Raw genomic sequence first — 19,585 nt, 5'->3', positions numbered from 1 at the left:
TGTGACTTTTCAAGTCATGACATGATGATTACTTTGACAACAATAAATTATTACCAAAGTAAAGCAGGATTTAGGTCTCTGCCATGTTGATTGCATGGTGAAATGTGGAAATCAGTAACTACCTAGATAATGTAAAAAAAAAAAAAAAAAAAAAAAAAGAAATACAACAACAAAACACTTCACCATACACACATCTTCACCCTTTCAAATTTAAATAAGTCTCACTTTTTGTGTTTTTCAAAACAGTTTAATTTGTGGAAACAGTTTCTAAGCCTCAAGCTGACTCTGACTGAGTGTTTCCAATGACATCGTTTGAGTGTTAATTGAAAACTGGCGTTGCTAGGAGACACGCTGTTCACTTCTGTGGTGTATTCAGATCTGGGCCTTTGTAAGATTCAACATGTTTGAAGACCATCGTGCTGTTAAGTTTGTATTCAACCCAGAAAGGAGGAAGGCTAGCTAATGTTAGCCAGGCCCCCACAAAGTGTGCAAGACTGCGAAGCCAGTTTGACATAGTGGCCAAATTGTGTTAAAACAACTTCCGCGTCATGCATCATGTGATGCCATCGGACCCAAAAGGGCTTTTTCTCACCTTGTGAAAGAGATGTCTGTGAATCAGTGGATACTTTTTTTTTTAGCATCAAACCCCCACCTTAATGACTCATTTCACTTTCGGGATTTGATCTATTTGGTCTAATAACATTTTAAAGTCTAGAAGAGCCACTAGATGAAAACATTTTATCCCCATTGAAGGCGGCGAAAGTAAGCCGCTCTGCTGGCAGAGTCTCTAGTGTACCTACCCTATGTTGACACAGACGCAGAAGATCGGGATAATTTTATACCCAGGAGGTCTTTTTTGGCCTCATCTGTCATGGGAATGAACGGGGCCCCACCTCCAACAGTGTATCCAGTTCACTTTATACATCCATGGTGTTAGCTGTCTCTATGTCAGGGGTCCAGATATGGTGACGAACAGTTCAAACTCATAGTAAGGGGCAGTCTTGTAGGACTCCGTATCAGTACTCAACACCTTTAAGGTACTGACTATAATAACTCAACATTAAGTAGTATCAAATCTCAAATCAATCAATCTCAACTGTCTCAAATCAAATGATACCTACAATTGATCCTTTTTGTGCCAGGGGTCTGATCTCAGACAGTCCCAACTCCCCATGGATCAGCATACTTTTCTGTTGCAGCCATCTCTTGAGCTGCTTTTCTCCTGGTGAACAGTCAGTTTAATGTCTGCTTAGTTAGCATGAGCTAAAACAACAGCAATGCCAACATCCAACAATGAGCGGACCTCTGTTAATAATATGTCTTTGCTTGCTTTCTTCACTATTGTCTTCTTTATTCTGTATTCTACCTAAAAGAATAAATCTGACGTTGACTCACATGGGACTACAAACCTAGTTCTGTTCTTTACTCATTCATACACCACGTCTTATTTCCTTTGTGGACAGTGTCACTCTGTGTACTTCGTCATCTGACTTTCTGGGAGTACATTTGTGAGTTTTTCTCGTAAATTTACCACTTCAATCTCAAAGAATATCCAAGATTGACTAGTGCTAGCCCTAACCATGACCTTGCTGCTCTAACCCTAACCGCCATTGCCCTCAACAAGACAAATACTAGCCAATCACAGAACACAGTGGGAGGCATAATACCGTGTTGTAGAGATGGGTGGAAATAGCTGGAAAGCTTCAGTGTGACTATTCTCATCTGGGTGCAAAGACATACTCAGATTAATGAATAGAGTATCATATTAAAGCCAGCTATCAGTAGAACCTGTCATGGTCCAATAGAGGTTGAAATTATTTTACATGTATTTTCAGTCAGTGGATGTTGTGCCATCTTTCCAGAAGACTTCTGCATCCAATAAAGAAAAGCATCCCCCCCTGCGAGTTCCCCGCACTGACGTCTTTATCCATCAGGGACAGTGTTTTGATTAATGCAAACATGTAGCCTTTAGGATCTGACAGGAGCGCTTGTTTAAGATTTAACTTTGGAGAGAAAAGGCTGAAGAGATCTGGCACAACAACAGACACGGCACAGGCTCCGCTGCTGCAGACCAAAACACAAGCATGGCCTGTTTTCCTCTGTGCCGTCACAAAATGGATTCCATAAGGCTTTGGCAGGCCCTGCTAATAGATATTACCAGGCTTATGTTTGACAACATATTCATTTAAATCCATGCTGGATTGATTTTTCAGGCTCTAACATTTATATTTTTCCTGCAAAACCATTATTGGACTGATTTTAGAAAACAATTTCTCAACAACCACACTGATCAGAAGCAGAAGCTGAACAGAAAATTAAATACATCATGCACCTCGCCCCAAATGGAATCCTTCTCAGCATTTTCATCAGTAACAGTAGGACATATACTGAAAACTTTTCTAAAAAGGATGTAATCTTAAACAGTGCTGTAGGAAATTATTATTTGTAATGTCTTATATCTGAAGGAATATGGGATAGGAATGTATCTAATATGCTGAGGCAGTTTATGTGTTGAAGGGCACGGATGCTCCCTGCAGTTTTCCACACTGATATTTTCTACAATAACTGGTATGAGCTGTCCTCTAAGGTAGCACTGGGACAATATGGTTACCTTTGCATTTTTATACTATTGTGATACTTGGGTGCTGAGGCGATATATATTGCAGTTTTTAAGTACTGCAATTCTACAAGTTTTGCCATCCAATATTATAATTTATTGCAATTTTTGTTTACTTTTTAACACTAGACCATGGGAGAAGTTAAATCATACAGTTACATACGAGACTGTTTATCATGAGGCCTATTTGCAAAAAATAATGCACAACACATGTCAGTTGTTTGAGTTTTATTTCAGCAGCATCATATACTGCATAGAAAAGTGGCCACTATACTAATCACTGTTTTATGGTCTTATTTTAAATAGCTATATTCCTGTGAAGCACTTTGTGACCTTGCTCTGTAAAAGGTTCTATATTAAACCAGCTTTGCTTACTTACTGAAATCTACATGTACAATAGAATGAATAAAAAGAAAAAACTTTTTTTAAGGTAAACTTGAACTGCTACATTTAGCTGTCCTTTCAGGGCCATAGGTGGCTTAGTGGTAGAGCAGGCACCTCATGTACAAGGCTGTTGCTGCAGCGGCCTGGTTTCAACTCCAGCCTGTGGCCCTTTGCTGCATGTCATTCCCTCTCTCTCTTTCTCTGTTTCTCTTCCTTTCACACTTGACTTTCCTATCAATTAAACGCAAAACTGACCTGATTTGGTGGACGGCCTGCTCTACCTTTGAGCCACAGCTGCCCCTGTGTATTTGAAGCAATATACTGCACGCAGCTCTACAATAACAATAACATAAGATTATATAAAAGTCATGTTCACATGCAGGAGAGGCGGCGGCAAGTAGTCTACATGTTGAGCAAAAACTGATGTCCAAAGGAGTACTCGAATACTCATGCCCATTCCTAGTGCAAAACCCAGTGCCAGGAGTCACAGCAGACCCACAGCTGGGTCTTATGGAGCTATATTTGTGTCTGTATTACATGCGAGAAAATAAATGATATAAGAGGGAAAAAAATGTTTGAAAGAAAAAAAATATTTGAGAGAAAAAGTTTTCACACTGATAGTAAATACTAATAATATTTGAGACTAAAAAAAGTTTTGAGAGAAAGTATTTTGTCATAGAATATATTAAAAAAAAATTGATTTAATAAATGATTTCCAAGAAAAAAACTCTCTCAAAAACCTTTTTTTTTTAAACTCTCAAATATTATTTTTTTGCTATCAGTGTGAAAACATTTTCTCTCTCTCAAAACCTAAGTCTTTGCTCTCGTGTCAGGATTTTGCTCTCACTGTGAACATAATGTCATGGGCGGGGCCACGTTCATATTGGCCAGTCTCAATCGAATTGACAGCTGGGTGAGGATCGTCTTGGGAGTCGAATTCAACTGAATCATTCATCCACCATGGTGGATTCACCGGCATAGATGCGCTGCGTTATTTGGGAGCGGATATGCATACATTAACGTTAGCATGTGTGGCCAAATGGAGAGGAGAGGGAAATGAACCGACAACGCCACCTGTGGAATTGCACCCCAGGGAATACACTCAAACCTAGACTACTAGGTGTAGACTACTCTTAACAACAGAAGGTCACACAGATTCGTACACTGGCAAATATGGGGACAGGGGACGGACTTCCAAATATAACACAGAGGTCCAAAGCCGCATGAATACACAGCCGCGTTACAGTGTGCTTTCATCAGTCTGTGGAAAACCAGCAGAACAGCAGTGGAAAACGGAGCGACCGTACCGGGGCTGGAGGCCGTGGATAGCCGTCCTTCAGGATGCCCAGCTGACGGCCCACCTCACCGTGCTACGGAGTGCAGCCCCACACAGTACGCAGAGGAGGAGAAGAGGCCACAAGCTGTGGCCTCAGCTACAGCAGGACAGAGAGCAGGACAACCTGTTAACATAAAGTTAACACAACTAGCAGAAGTAGAAATAAAAAAACAGAGCGAGCTTACCGGAGCGAAGGGAGCTTAATGCACAGCGCACAGCTCAAACCCAGTCACCGTCTCGCAGTGAGGAAAAGCAGACACCACGCTTTTCAAAGTCCCCTCCGAAGCTGCACACAACAGGAACGGGCAACGCCGCTGTAAAGCGAAGAGTCACGGCAGCTGTGACACCATAATACGCTTTAACAGTACACAAACACTGCAGCACCCATGCCTACCTTATGAGTCCCAAGTTTGGGTACAGAAACTGGAGCACGACACACACAAAGCAACGCCAACCGGAGCACGCCACACACAGCCCTTGCCAGGTAAACACCAGGTAGAAGTGAGCGCGCCCGTGAGGGGAAGACCAAATAACGCAGGTGCAACCACTGTGCAATTACGCTCCGACAACTGGAAATTAGGCCCAGCTGATGCCAATTAAGGGCGGAGGTGTAGCAGCGCTCACCCTGCCACACATGGAATGTTGGAAGAGAAAAGCACCGTAGTAAAGTAACGTTAATGGGATAACCTAGCTAGATGTAAAGTTAACACTAGCTGGCTAGTGCAGTTAATAACACAATCTCGGTAAAATAACATTAGGTGAGAAAAGGGATTCATTATAGGAATGATTTTGATAACCATCTTGCTCAGCTAGCTACCCATCGAGTTGTGTGTGTCATCATCTTACCCAAACATTGGAGTCTCCGCTCCCAAATAACGCAGCACATCTATGTCGGTGAATCCACCATGGTGGATGAATAATTCAGTTGAATTGGACTCCTAAGACGATCCTCACCCAGCTGTCAATTCAATTGAGACTGGCCAATAGGAACGTGGCCCCGCCCATGACATTATGTTCACAGTGAGAGCAAAATCCTGACACGAGAGCAAAGACTTAGGTTTTGAGAGAGAGAAGAAAAATGTTTTGAGAGAAACATTTTTTTTTGAGAGAGAGAGAGAGAGAGAGAGAGAGAGAGAGAGAGAGAGAGGAAATGTTTTCACACTGATAGCAAAAAAATAATATTTGAGAGTTAAAAAAAAGGTTTTTGAGAGAGTTTTTTTTCCTGGAAATCATTTAAATAATTTTTTTTAATATATTCTATGACAAAATACTTTATCTCAAAACTTTTTTTAGTCTCAAATATTATTAGTATTTACTATCAGTGTGAAAACTTTTTCTCTCAAATATTTTTTTTTTCTCTCAAATATTTTTTTCCCTCTTATATCATTTATTTTCTCACATGTAATAAAGACACAAATATAGCTCCATAGGGTCTAATCTGTGTTATAGCTGCAACAGAAAGTTAATTCATTTGGCACAGAGTTTCGCTGGCTGATTTCGATTGCAATTTGAGTGGCTAAAGGTCTGTGTCCTCGGAATGTCCACCATTCTCTGCTTTCTCACTTCCGCTTTGTCTTGAAATGGATATGGACCCACGTAGCTAAAAGATTACCACAAAAAAGCAAGTACGTTCCACCTACACATTTGAATTATAAATTATAAAATTCATTACTTATAAAAATAAATTAAAAATTATTGTAAAAAATCGCAGAACTTAAATGTGTATTTCCCACCCCTGAAAGGCAGGACGCAAAGTACATTTCAGAGGCAAAGATAAGCATAGCTTTATGTCACTAACATGCAGGCAGGAAAGCAGTTAGCAAAGACAGATTTTGTATTTAGTTAAACACACAAAAAAACAGTCACAATCATCCCCTTTCAGAGGAGACAGTGGTTTACAATCTAATCATTAAAGAGGGTTCAGGTGCATGAAAAAGTTTTCATTCTTTTCATCAGCACAAGATCATGTAGAGGCCACTGGAGTGAAACACTAGACTTACCATATGCAGTTCACTGATTAATTCAATGCAGTTCAATTGTATTTAATAACAGGGCAAAAAATATGATCATGATCATTTTTTCTATAGTGAGTGTTCGAAACATGTTGGCTCCGAACCCCCCAACTGCTCGGGGCGCCTGACCAAAGGGCAGCCCCCTCACTCTGACATCTCTCCACTTTGTGCATGTATAGGTCCTGTTTGTGCATGTGTGTGTCTTTCAGACCTGTGTGTAATTGACAAGCAAGAGTGAAAACATTGAATTTCCCCTCAGGGAGATTAATAAAGTAAATAAACTTAAACTTTTATTTCTAACAATTTAACCACTACGATAAAGGCTTTTTAATATTTCCTTTCTAGTTGATATTTTTATGGCTCTGCATCAGCGATAGGCGGGGCCGGAGGCATTATGCTTTCAGGCTGGCCCTCTGTCTGTCCATTCCATTTTCGTGAATGCAATATCTCAAGAAAGCCTTCAGGGCATTATTTCAAATTTGGCACAAACGTCCACTTGCATTCAGCAATGAACTGATTAGAATTTGGTGGTCAAAGGTCAAAGGTCAAGGTCACTGAAACTTCACATAACATGTTTTTGGCCATGAAGTTCATACTCTTATTATGACAAAATTTCACACAAAAGTCAAATAGAATAAAATGATGAAGTGATGACATTTATATCCAAAAGGTCAAAGGTCAACTTTTCTGGCCATTATTCAATGCCATAACTCAGGAAGAGAAAGGGAGACATTTGGACACATACTGAATTGGTGACACTAATCTTGGGTGTCCACCTTGAAACTGTGCTGATTGTATAGATCTCCTGTGCTGTCGGGGGAAGATGTGTGTGAAGCATTTAAGCATCTATGTTTTCTTAGATATGGATGTAACTAACTGTAACTGCAAGCTGACGGGTTTGCAGAGGCATACAATCGCAAAGTTGGTAGTTCTTGTTTCTTATATTTTGGAGTGCATGGATTGCTTTCCTGTTTATACTGTATTTTCGCTGTTTTCCAAGAGCACCCGACACATATTTGATCTATGTTTATGCACATATACAAAGCAGGCAGCTGTGTCTTTTTCCTAAGATTCAGTATTCTTGAAACAAAGTCATATGGCATTTTGTTAGACAACATCTAAAGGAAAATGTGTGTGTACCTGTTTTGAATGTCCGCACTGACTAGGGTGAAAAGCCTGGCTTCAAAACATTGCCTCCCTGATCTCTCTCCAACAGCTGTGTGTCTTTTGACTGTTTGTAGTCTCAACAAAATGAATCATGCAGCTGGGGATAAGGTGCAAACTACCGGAAAGTCTTTCCCTAAAGGCACTGTAGCAGTTGATTGAAGTCGAAACTTTGCCTACCTTTCACACTTTAGTACAAAAGGTACGAGAATTGTTGGACACAGGGGGTTTCAGACACTTTTATGCTCTTAGTTAAAGTATGATAAAGCTGTAAGATCCAGGGAGCAAGGTTTAACGTCTTTGCTTTTTCCATAGATCATGGTGAACAGACAGCCTTAATGCTTGTCTGTTAATCATCTACACCTCATATCATTCTTGACTTTATACTGTGAAATAAAGCAGAAATAGGATTGTACCTCCAAAACAAATGGTGCCATTCAAGCTGTCAGTGATTGGTATAATCATCACCGGTTCAGCAAGGTTGCACTTGGAGACAGACATACACTATTGTGGCTTTTTCCTGTTTGTGCTATTTTTACAGGAATATCTACATTGTTGTCACAACAACTTGCAGTGTAATTGGATCCCTATTAAATGCCCATCATGCTCTGTACCCACGACAGATGTCTTGGGGTAGGAAGCATGGCTCTCCCTCAGTTTGAAGGTGCTGTTCACCTCTGCTGTTCTCTAGACACTGAACTTCAAACCAGCTTAGGAGTGGGTGAGCTTGGTAGCTCATTAAGGAGCTGCAAGGAGATGGCTCTGAAGCTCATCCCAGCTCATTTGTGACAGCATTTGCGATGGGAGCCCATGACAGACTTTTGGGGAGGCAACAGTGGCAGAGGTTGGGGTGGTACAGTGAGGAGAGGAGGGAGATGAGTGGGAGAACGAGGTGGAGAGCACACTGCCAGTTCAGTAGTGGAGATATCAACCTGGCATCAAACACCACGGCACATCAAAAGAAGACGCATGCCTCCCTTCTGTGTCTCGCACTTTATCCCCCCACCCCTTTCTTTTCCCTCTGTTACCAAGGAGAGGGGCTAATGTCGCCCACTCCTGCTCTAGGAGGGGGTGATGCAAAAAGCTCTCCAGTCTCCCCTCTCTCCCACTTGTGATGGGCTTGGCACAAGAAGAAAGAAAAGTGAGAGCCATGTAGGGAGAGAGTAGGGTAAACCCTCCATGTTAGAGATTTACATTGCGACATTAAAAGCCAGATTTGCTGGGGGCCCTTGCCAGCATGGTGAGGGGAGGAGGAGAGAGGCTTTAGTTTTTCTATGCCAGCTCGCTGTCTTAGAAAATGGCAGCTTCAGTCAATGCCCAGAGAAGCATACTTTCTTCCTCTGTAGCCTTGGTCCTTAGTGGTTGTTTTAAGGGACAGGATGTATTATCAGGGAGTATGATGGCGAGGACTACAATGCTGCTGTAGTTACCGTGAGGTCACCCATTGGTTTGTGGACTCCTGTTTAGAAGCCTTAATTTAGGTTTTTGGCCATTGCCATCTTGGTTTTCTTGCAGCTAGTAGTGACCTACTGTGGTGATGCCTCACCTGTGGCCAATTTGAGTAACAGGCTGTCTGCCTGTTTCTCAAAGTGGCCACAGGTGTTTATTATGTGTAACTTTAAGCCTTAATAAAATGTACACAGGTGAATTATAGAGGGATGTCTTATGCTATAAACCCCTCTGAGGCAGATTGTGATTTGTGATATTGGGCTTCATTAATAAAATTGAATTGAATTGAATAAAAAAACCACCCCCATACAGTTGTCATGAAGGGGGAAATTAGCTTTAGAGACCCAATCATTTTTGTACCAGGCTGTAGACGAAGTTGAGCATTTTAACATAGGGGTCTATGAGGATTGGCTCACAGTTCCACATTGTCTTCATTTTTCACCCCTGGAGGTAGCAGCTTGGTATTTTCTTCTTATTTTGCTGTGGTTAAAACATTTCTTGATTGCAGTCTTTGGGCATTAAGTGTGTAGTCTCCAGCCAGTGCAGGTAACGTCCGGACTTTATAAAAAAGTATTGACAAAGTAGTACCAGCACGCATCAGTGAGGTAGCTACGAAAATTACAGACACAGAGCTGAAAAAAACCTAACAAAAATAAAGAGGCAAAACATTAAACAGGACAAAGCTGGTTTTAAAACGAGGGTAATTCTGGGGTTGGCTTTCACTTTTAGGCACCTAAGGGGAGGATGGGGATGAAGAATGATGTGGAGTTGGTCTGTTTTCTGTTGGACATGGAGGTTCTGCTGTTAGCTTAGTGAGCTCACTAAAGGATTGGCTTGAAACGTTCCTACAATAGTACTGCAGCTTGTGGTCTACTCACAAGCCGTGTAGGATGATGTTGTGTCTGCAAACAGTAAGCAACAATCACTGCATTGTGTACCTTTAAATGTCACAAACTTGTGCTCCACAAAATCATGTGTCATGTTGTGTTCATCTATTTTAGATGACATGCATATATTGACAACACATTTCTGTTATCCTGTCTTTTGAAATGCCCAAATCCCCATTCACCCTGTGACTGCTAACAAGGGAGGTTCAAACCATCTCCTCAGTAGGAGTTGCCAGGGCAGTGATAAGGAAGAGATCCCTCACTGCCTTCCCGCCTAAAAACACAGTATTTAGCCCTTCCAACACCGATGGTTCAACGCTTTTTCTTACCTAGCAAGAAATCTCATGGTGGAGTTATTCCTGATAGTCTCTGACCGTGAAAGTTCACCTGTTAGCTGATGTAGTGTAGCAGCTACCTAAAGTGCAGGTGATGGTGTTGGGATGTTGGGATGTATGCTGTGGTGCCGTATGGGGGGGGGGTTAGGACAATTCCAAGGGCCCCTGACTGACAGGGCCCCCAAAAATAGGTAATACATATATATATATGAGGAATATAATGTGGAGTTATGTACTTAACAAAAAAAGGTGAAATAACTGAAAACATGTTTTATATTCTAGTTTCTTCAAAATAGCCACCCTTTGCTCTGATTACTGCTTTGCACACTCTTGGCATTCTCTCCATGAGCTTCAAGAGGTAGTCACCTGAAATGGTTTTTCAACAGTCTTGAAGGAGTTCCCAGAGGTGTTTAGCACTTGTTGGCCCCTTTGCCTTCACTCTGCGGTCCAGCTCACCCCAAACCATCTGGATTGGGTTCAGGTCCGGTGACTGTGGAGGCCAGGTCATCTGCCGCAGCACTCCATCACTCTCCTTCTTGGTCAAATAGCCCTTACACAGCCTGGAGGTGTGTTTGGGGTCACTGTCCTGTTGAAAAATAAATGATCGTCCAACTAAACGCAAAGCGGATGGGATGGCATGTCGCTGCAGGATGCTGTGGTAGCCATGCTGGTTCAGTGTGCCTTCAATTTTGAATAAATCCCCAACAGTGTCACCAGCAAAACACCCCCACACCATCACACCTCCTCCTCCATGCTTCACAGTGGGAACCAGGCATGTGGAATCCATCCGCTCACCTTTTCTGCCTCACAAAGACACGGCGGTTGGAACCAAAGATCTCAAATTTGGACTCATCAGACCAAAGCACAGATTTCCACTGGTCTAATGTCCATTCCTTGTGTTTCTTGGCCCAAACAAATCTCTTCTGCTTGTTGCCTCTCCTTAGCAGTGGTTTCCTAGCAGCTATTTGACCATGAAGGCCTGATTCATGCAGTCTCCTCTTAACAGTTGTTCTAGAGATGGGTCTGCTGCTAGAACTCTGTGTGGCATTCATCTGGTCTCTGATCTGAGCTGCTGTTAACTTGTGATTTCTGAGGCTGGTGACTCGGATGAACTTATCCTCAGAAGCAGAGGTGACTCTTGGTCTTCCTTTCCTGGGTCGGTCCTCATGTGTGCCAGTTTCGTTGTAGCGCTTGATGGTTTTTGCGACTCCACTTGGGGACACATTTAAAGTTTTTGCAATTTTCCGACTGACTGACCTTCATTTCTTAAAGTAATGATGGCCACTGTTTTTCTTTTAGTTAGCTGATTGGTTCTGCTATAATATGAATTTTAACAGTTGTCCAATAGGGCTGTCGGCTGTGTATTAACCTGACTTCTGCACAACACAACTGATGGTCCCAACCCATTGATAAAGCAAGAAATTCCACTAATTAACCCTGATAAGGCACACCTGTGAAGTGGAAACCATTTCAGGTGACTACCTCTTGAAGCTCATGGAGAGAATGCCAAGAGTGTGCAAAGCAGTAATCAGAGCAAAGGGTGGCTATTTTGAAGAAACTAGAATATAAAACATGTTTTCAGTTATTTCACCTTTTTTTGTTAAGTACATAACTCCACATGTGTTCATTCATAGTTTTGATGCCTTCAGTGAGAATCTACAATGTAAATAGTCATGAAAATAAAGAAAACGCATTGAATGAGAAGGTGTGTCCAAACTTTTGGCCTGTACTGTACTGTATATACATACATATATGTATATATATATATATATAATTATTAAATCATCATCATTATGAATATTTTTTTTCAAATATCGTAAAAAAATTAATGATCTCTTTGTTTTTACTTGTGTTTGGCAGTAAAAGTTAAATATCTCCATTGACCAAAAAGGAAACATCCATATTGACTGACCACCCCCCTGTATCTGCATCAAATGGTTTGGTCCTGCCTTAGCGCAGTGACGGTGACGGTGCCTAGTAGCAGTTAGCAGTTACACTGGAACGCTACAGTCATCATCAGCACTAAACGAAAATCCGGTTTTCAAAAAAGGAAAGAGAGACAGGAGAGAGAAGAGAGGCAAAAGAAAGGGTGTCAATATGTGACCCAGTTTTTCTCCAAGAAAGGTGGGTAGCCTATCGTCTGTGAGTGGTAGAAATTAACCTGCTAGCTTAATGTCATAGTGAAATAAGCTAGCTACAGACTAGTGTTAGCCTACATTTCACTCCTTTTTAACCTACATTTAATCAGTGCAGGTAGATGTTTAGCAAGATATTCATATTAAATCAGTTGTCCCTGCCCCTTTTACCAGACTCGATGAGTCAGAAGCAGCAGCCCTGTCTCCCCATAACTTTACCCCTCCCCGTCCCAATGAAGAAGGTGAGCAACACTGTGTGAATGACATGCCAGTTAGCATCGTTGCAGGGAGTCTGTGGGAATATCTCTCTCTCTCTCTCTCTCTTGCTCTTACCATTACAAAAAAAAATATTTTTTAATGACAGAAATTCATACAAATTATTTTTCAACATAATGATTAGTATGAAACAAAAACAGTCCACAACTGTCTGTACTGGATGCTGAACTCAGCCTGTATTAAAGTGACAGGCAATATTAAAATAATCCAGTTAAATGCTTTCATTTAGATTGAATTACGGCCATTAAATTGGGGGGGGGGGGGTCATGACATGCAGCAAAGGGCCATAGGCTGGATTCGAACCCAGGCCGCTGCGGCAACAGCCTTGTACATGGGGCGCCTGCTCTACCACTAAGCCACCAATGCCCCAAGTAATACAAACTTTTATGATTGAAATGTCATCTACAAGCCTGATGTCATCAACAAAAAAACACTCACTTGCATAAAATAGGTTATTTAGCTAATACAAGAAATGACAATACATTTGTTTTATTCATTAAAGGTAACTTACAGTATACTGTAACAACGACCACAATGTTGCACACTCAATGACCTTCACCCTCTTCATCATCTCTCTCCTTCATCTCCTTCAGCCTCCTCATCTTCTTTGTCTTTATGTATTGCGAATGGGTTGTTGCAGCGGACCACATCTCCTTCACACTTGCAATAGTCAGTACAACTGAGACTTGCAGCATGGCAGCTGCAGTTCTTTTGGCTGCAGGCTGATGGCTAGTGGTGGTGCTAGTTCTCAAGTCTCGCGTGAGTTGCCATGTAAACACAGCACTCCTGCAGGGCAGGCTAACTGACCATGGTGAGAAATTCTGCTATTAAAGTGGAGTAAATTACATCTTTTAAAGTCAATTTTGCATGCCGTGGCTTCAGGGCACTTGGATTACGACGGGCAAGCTGTTCTGACGTTTTTGAAATGCACTTGCAGAGTTTTATTACATTTTCAAAATGTGGGTTCCATGCACTTCCATGCACACAAGTGTAGCTCTTATTCCCGGCTAGCTGTTATCCTCCGATACCCCGAACGAGTTTTGTGGATTAAAAAACTACACTGGACTTTTTGTCGGCACGAGGGTCACTAAGTAATGTCTGTATTTTCATTCTAAAGTGGCCATTTCCTTTAAGGCCACTATAAGTGGTATCAGGTTCTCCTAGCGCTGAATTCAGACCAGGCATGGTACTTCCTAGGAGTGCTTTCAGTGCAGATGTCTTGCCCTTTACACAGGGGTAGGAAACAGTGTCACATCCTGAATGCATGTATCCCCAGGAGACCCTGACATTTGTCACCCAATGCGCTGATGGCGGCATTTATGTCTAAGATGGTGCCATCCCACTGTTGATTGAACATCAGCCTACCAAGACCAGTACACCAGCAGAACAAATACATCAGTGTCATCGCTTGGGATACGTATGATGGGTGCCCCTGCTTCAGCTGCTTGCAGCATGTAGCTAACAAGAGTGACGTCAGCCTCCTCATGCTTGACGATGCACTCTGTGTGGTTCACAAACATGATTTTATCAGCGGTGAGGTCAAATGTGCACAGAAGTTGTGATAGCTGTGTCTTGTTTGATGTGCTCTTCATCACGGCTTCTCGACCATGAAGGGGTGTGTTGATTGTCAGCTTGTATTCAGTTGCACTAGCACCTGCTCGTCTTCTCCTCTCATGATCTTTGGCACTGGGCTCATGATTAATGAGACCGTGAGACCGTGGGCATCGCCTTCCTGTGTGCTCACGTGCTTTCGCTGGTCTCACGCGCAAGCGCGCACATGCGAGCGCAATGTACAAAGAGGCAGTTAAAGGTACAGGCTACAATGAGGCTAAAAACAGAGTTCAAATGATGTTTTTCCGAACAACTTTTTATGTCAGGGCTTCAGGACACTTGGATCATTACGGACGAGCAGTATGGAGATATTTTGAGGTTTCAATTATGTGTTCTTGGACGTTTTAATCTGGGGTGCCATCAGCCTGCATTAGGTGGAGTTGTGTTGCTACTAGGGTTGGGAATCTCTCTGTGATAGACGATTCGATACATATCTAGATACACGGGTTACGATACGATTCAAAAACGATATATTTTTAATACAGAACGATTCTATACGATTCGATACAGTGTAGGAATGATAGAGTTCGATACGATTCCACGGTTAACATTTGTTGATGTAGACAATAATCATACATTATAAAATAAAGAAGCCAATTCTATAAAAGTGACATTCTTACAGTGTTTTCAAATTTGTAAAAGACCACATCCCCAAGCATTGTTGCTGTATGGCACTGGCAAAAATAAAATAAAAAGACAACAACAACAAAATCACATGTTAAATGTATGTATTTTTAGACATGGACCAAAAAAAGACTTGCTGAATGAACATCATTTTGTTGGATGGGATCAATATAAAAATGAGAAGAAGTTTTAAACTTTAAGTGAAGTGAACTTTAAGTAAAAATTTAAGTGTTTTAAACCTACTTGTTGTGTTGTTTTTATGGTATTGTCTGTGTTTTTGTATGTATCTTATATGGACTTGAGTCTGGAATAAAGTTTATCATAACGCTGTACAGTATAAACATAAAGCAGAATAAAATAATAACATGCAATGTAGGGGCAGAATCTGACATCATCTGTTATTAGTTGATATCATGGACTGTGATGACTAGCAGCTTATCACTGACAGCATGTCAGACTATTTCTCTGTGTTTGCTACACTCTGTGTTTGTCATTTATAAAAAGATAAATCACTTTTCTATAATACATCAATGATATTTCAATGGAATAAATTACTTATTGACTTATTCATACTTCAAAAACAGCATCAATAAGTGATTAACATAGGGGGGATCAAAATAAAATAAATAAAATCAAAATCAACCAGCCACCCTCCTCCCCTGACAAGTAAAGAACAGTCCCTAAAGTGCGGTGAGGTTTGTGGAAATGTGAACGACTCATTTCTCCTCTGTCACGTCACATACCTGTGTGCTGCTACGGCTCGGCTGTTCAGGTATTTCTGGGCAGTCATGACACCGACGAAGAATTCTTGGACCTGGAACCGGGCTTCTTGGTCGCCGGTAAGCCATTATCTTGCGCCCCGGAGCACTATGGCCGCCGTATTTGACAGGAATACGGAGAATGCCGCCGGCTCTCGCGTTGTTTTAGAGATGCAAACTGTTAAAGCCAGTCAACCGATTGCTAGTCTCGCGATACCCAAATATCAGTTAATCGTTCCCAACCCTAGTTGCTACCCACTCCCCCCTCGGATCGCAAGTGTTGTGAGGACTCTAAAACTTCAACAGAGCCTCCCTCGGCATGAGGGTGAGTAGATAATGGCTGAATTTTCATTTATGTTTGCACTATCCCTTTAACACATCTTTTATACAACTAAAAGCAAACATTTAACAATAAAATAAAGCAGATATCTGGATTAAAAACAGAGACACAAGAGAGACACTAAACTCCAAACCAAAGAGATACACTTAGAAGTGTCAAATGTACTAAGAACTGAGTACACAGACACTTTAAAAAATGTCTTTCTCTCTGGTCTCCTGTACAGACAGACTTGAGTTGAGTCTCTCAGCACACAGGCTTGTTTTAGGGGGAGAAGTGCACTTAAAAATATGTAAATAATAACCAGTGAAAACTAAGGCTTGGCAAACATTGCTAAAGGTCCAGCAGCTACTGTAAGTATGGTAAACGTACTGTGCAAACTATGGCCTTAAGAAACATGATTCTTCAGTGTAATGGTTTATGTGTTCTTGTAAAGGAAGTGCCATCTCATGGTAACACCCTGAATGGGCGTGTTTATAGTGGATAGACACGCCCAGTCAGGAAACAGATGGGTGTGGGGGTGGGGGGGACTCCCAGCGGCTGGAAGTTGGCTGGTTAATGGTTGGCACCCAACTGGCAGCCGAAAGGCCTTTGGTTGGGAGGGGAAATTCTGAGTGGATGTATCTGTAGCTGTTGACATGTCTTGTAGCATTGATGTTAGTAATTATTTTAAACAAACAATTATAATGCTGTCTAGATATCCTAAAGCATCTTTGCCTTACTCTTGTTCTGTCTTTCCCACGTTACTCCCTCCTCTCCTCTCTCTCCTTGTCATTCCTCCTCTCTCCTGCATCTGGTAATGCTTTCAAGTCATCCAACCCTGGAAAAAAAGGAAACATTTACATTGGTTGGACACACTGTTTGTTTTGGTCAACTCCCAAACCCTCTCCTCTCTCTTTTGTGTGTCCCTCTTAGTGGTTTTTCTTTCTGCCTCTCTGTTCTCTCCGAAACTCCAAAATAGAAAAACACCATTTTCTAAATCTAATTTTTGTATTGGTGGTTGACCTACTCCTACAGTGAGAGTACTTCATATGAGATCAGATGGAAGAAAACTATTTGCTTCATCAGTATTCTAGTCAGTGGACTGAAAGAAAGACACTGTAGAATTTCATTCACTTGTCCTTGCTCTCTATGTGGGTGGGATATGCAACCTGTTCGACACTGGCAGTGGCCCCTAAAGTGAGACCCCCAACCACCTGGTACACCAGGGGGAAGGCCAGTGAACACACCTATTGTCTTTACTTCAAAGCCTCCTGCCCAGTGTCTGAAGGGAGAAAGCCTCTCAGCCTTTCCCAGGGAGAGGCCTCCTTTTTGGGCTTTAGTTCCCTGTCTCACCATCACCAGACACACACACACACACACACACACACACACACACACACACACACACACACAGATGAGTAAACAGCCTGTTGCTGAAAGAGAAGCAGCCAGCAGTGTTGCTAAGGGAGTACATTTATTTTTACCCAGCTTCACTGAGCCCACTAGTTATGGGGTTCCGCTCCATTTACCTGTGATTATGCCTTTGTTAATGGAAGCAGCATACTCAGGAAACAAAGAAGCAGTTCGAGTTCTTCCACTGATTAGTCTACTCCATGTTCTTTCTGTCTCACTTGACATCATGTACTATGGGATGCAATTTTAGAAGGTTTTAAGGATTTATTCTGAGAGAAACTAACACAGAAACAATAACCCATCAGGTGGGCTCCAGCTGATGCGCGGTAGTAGACTTTTTACAGAACAGTAAGAACAGGTGCCAACAAAAACAAATAATTTTTTATATGAAATGGATTTTAAAAAGCTGTGTGCTTGAATTTACTCACAGAACTTTTTAATCCTTTTACATGAAAATGACTGTTGCGTCCAACTCAAGACTGCAAATCAAAAATGTTTAACACTGCAGTTATCACATATTTAGCTCTGATAGTTGTGTGTAAAGCTAATTTTGTATGAAAACATGCAACCCATTAAGACAGTCATTAAAATATATATAGCTTAATATATAATAAGACAGACACTTCAATTCTGTTTTATTCAGAAAGCCCAATATCACAAATCACAATTTGCCTCACAGGGCTTTACAACATACGACATCCCTCTGTCCTTTGGACCCTCACAGCGGATAAGGAAAAACTCCCCAGAAAACTGTGTGTGGTTGTGCTGCTGCCGTGGTCCTGCCAGATGCCTCCTGCTGCTGCTGCTGCCATCATTAGTCATTAGTCATACTTCTACTGTTATTATACACATATGACTATTGTCACACTTGTATACTGCCAGATATTAATACATACTTTCAACATATTGTACCACAGTAGCCAGAACTATAACTATAATATTATTACTTTCATTAATGTTGTTGTAAGCTACTGTCATTACCTGCATCTCTCTCTCTCTCTCTCTCTCTCTCTCTCTCTCTCTCTCTCTCTCTCTCTCTCATTGTGTCATACGGATTACTGTTAATTTATCATGTTGATCTGTTCTGTACGACATCTATTGCACGTCTGTCCGTCCTGGAAGAGGGATCCCTCCTCAGTTGCTCTTCCTGAGGTTTCTACCGTTTTTTTTCCCCCGTTTTTTGGGGAGTTTTTCCTTATCCGCTGTGAGGGTCATAAGGACAGAGGGATGTCGTATGCTGTAAAGCCTTGTGAGGCAAATTGGGATTTGTGATATTGGGCTTTATAAATAAAATTGATTGATTGATTGAATGATTGATTGATTGATTGAAAACCTTTAACAGGGGAAAAAAACGGTAGAAACCTCAGGAAGAGCAGCTGAGGAGGGATCCCGCTTCCAGGACGGACAGACGTGCAATAGATGTCGTACAGAACAGATCAACATAATAAATTAACAGTAATCCATATGACACAATGAGACATAAAGAGAGAGAGAGAGAGACAAAGACAGATGCACGGCAAACAGTAATGACAATAGCTACAATAACATTAATTAATAAATAACTTTAGTAATAATATAATAATAACATATTGGTTGTATATATGTATATATTTATATATAATAGTATATACTATATGTGTATAGTAATAGTAGAAGTATGACTAATAATAACAGCAGCAGTAGGAGGCATCTGGCAGGACCACGGCAGCAGCACAACCACGATCCACATCCAGGCGCAGCTGTGAGAGAGAACCACACAATACTCTTTCTGGGCACTTCAGTAACAAATTGTCCACTGGCAACTTTTGTAAACTTTTTAATATAAAAATAGGGATCACTTAGTCCCTTGTGTATTAATCTGTACAAACACTTTCCCAGAAGGCAACAGGTCTATTCAACTGCAAAGCATCGCCTAGGCTATGAAATTGAGAATACAAAATAAGAGAAGAATAATAATAAAACGTGTGCTTTAGGAGAACGTAGCTACTGTGATGTCACTCACAGGTATGTTGACCCAAGATCTACTGTTGACAGTAGACATAGGGTGCAGCCAAAGGCCTACTTTTGGCATACACATAGCATGATCAATCACTAATTATTGGATGGCAGGGTTCCCAGTTTACATAATTGATGTAAGTTGAAATGTTAGTTTAATCTTCATTTATTGTTATGTTTTTTTGTAAAATAATGAAAATAATTATTAAAAATATACATTAAGACATGGCTAAAATATTAACCCTCGTTTCCACAAAGTAGTCCTGTTCA

The 19,585-nt window shown here is 41.3% G+C and overlaps 1 protein-coding gene across 2 annotated transcripts in view; it reads left to right on the top strand.

The window, feature by feature from the left end:
- The window catches only part of prkcz (protein kinase C, zeta), a 225,110-nt gene that overhangs the window by 192,947 nt on the left and 12,578 nt on the right, over positions 1 to 19,585 (top strand). The gene's annotated exons all lie outside the window — the stretch shown is intronic.

The sequence above is a fragment of the Epinephelus fuscoguttatus genome, linkage group LG7, assembly GCF_011397635.1.
Source record: "Epinephelus fuscoguttatus linkage group LG7, E.fuscoguttatus.final_Chr_v1".
Lineage (NCBI taxonomy): Eukaryota > Metazoa > Chordata > Actinopteri > Perciformes > Serranidae > Epinephelus > Epinephelus fuscoguttatus.
Note: the sequence above shows the minus strand (reverse complement) of the source record. Positions and strands in the feature narration are given on the sequence as shown.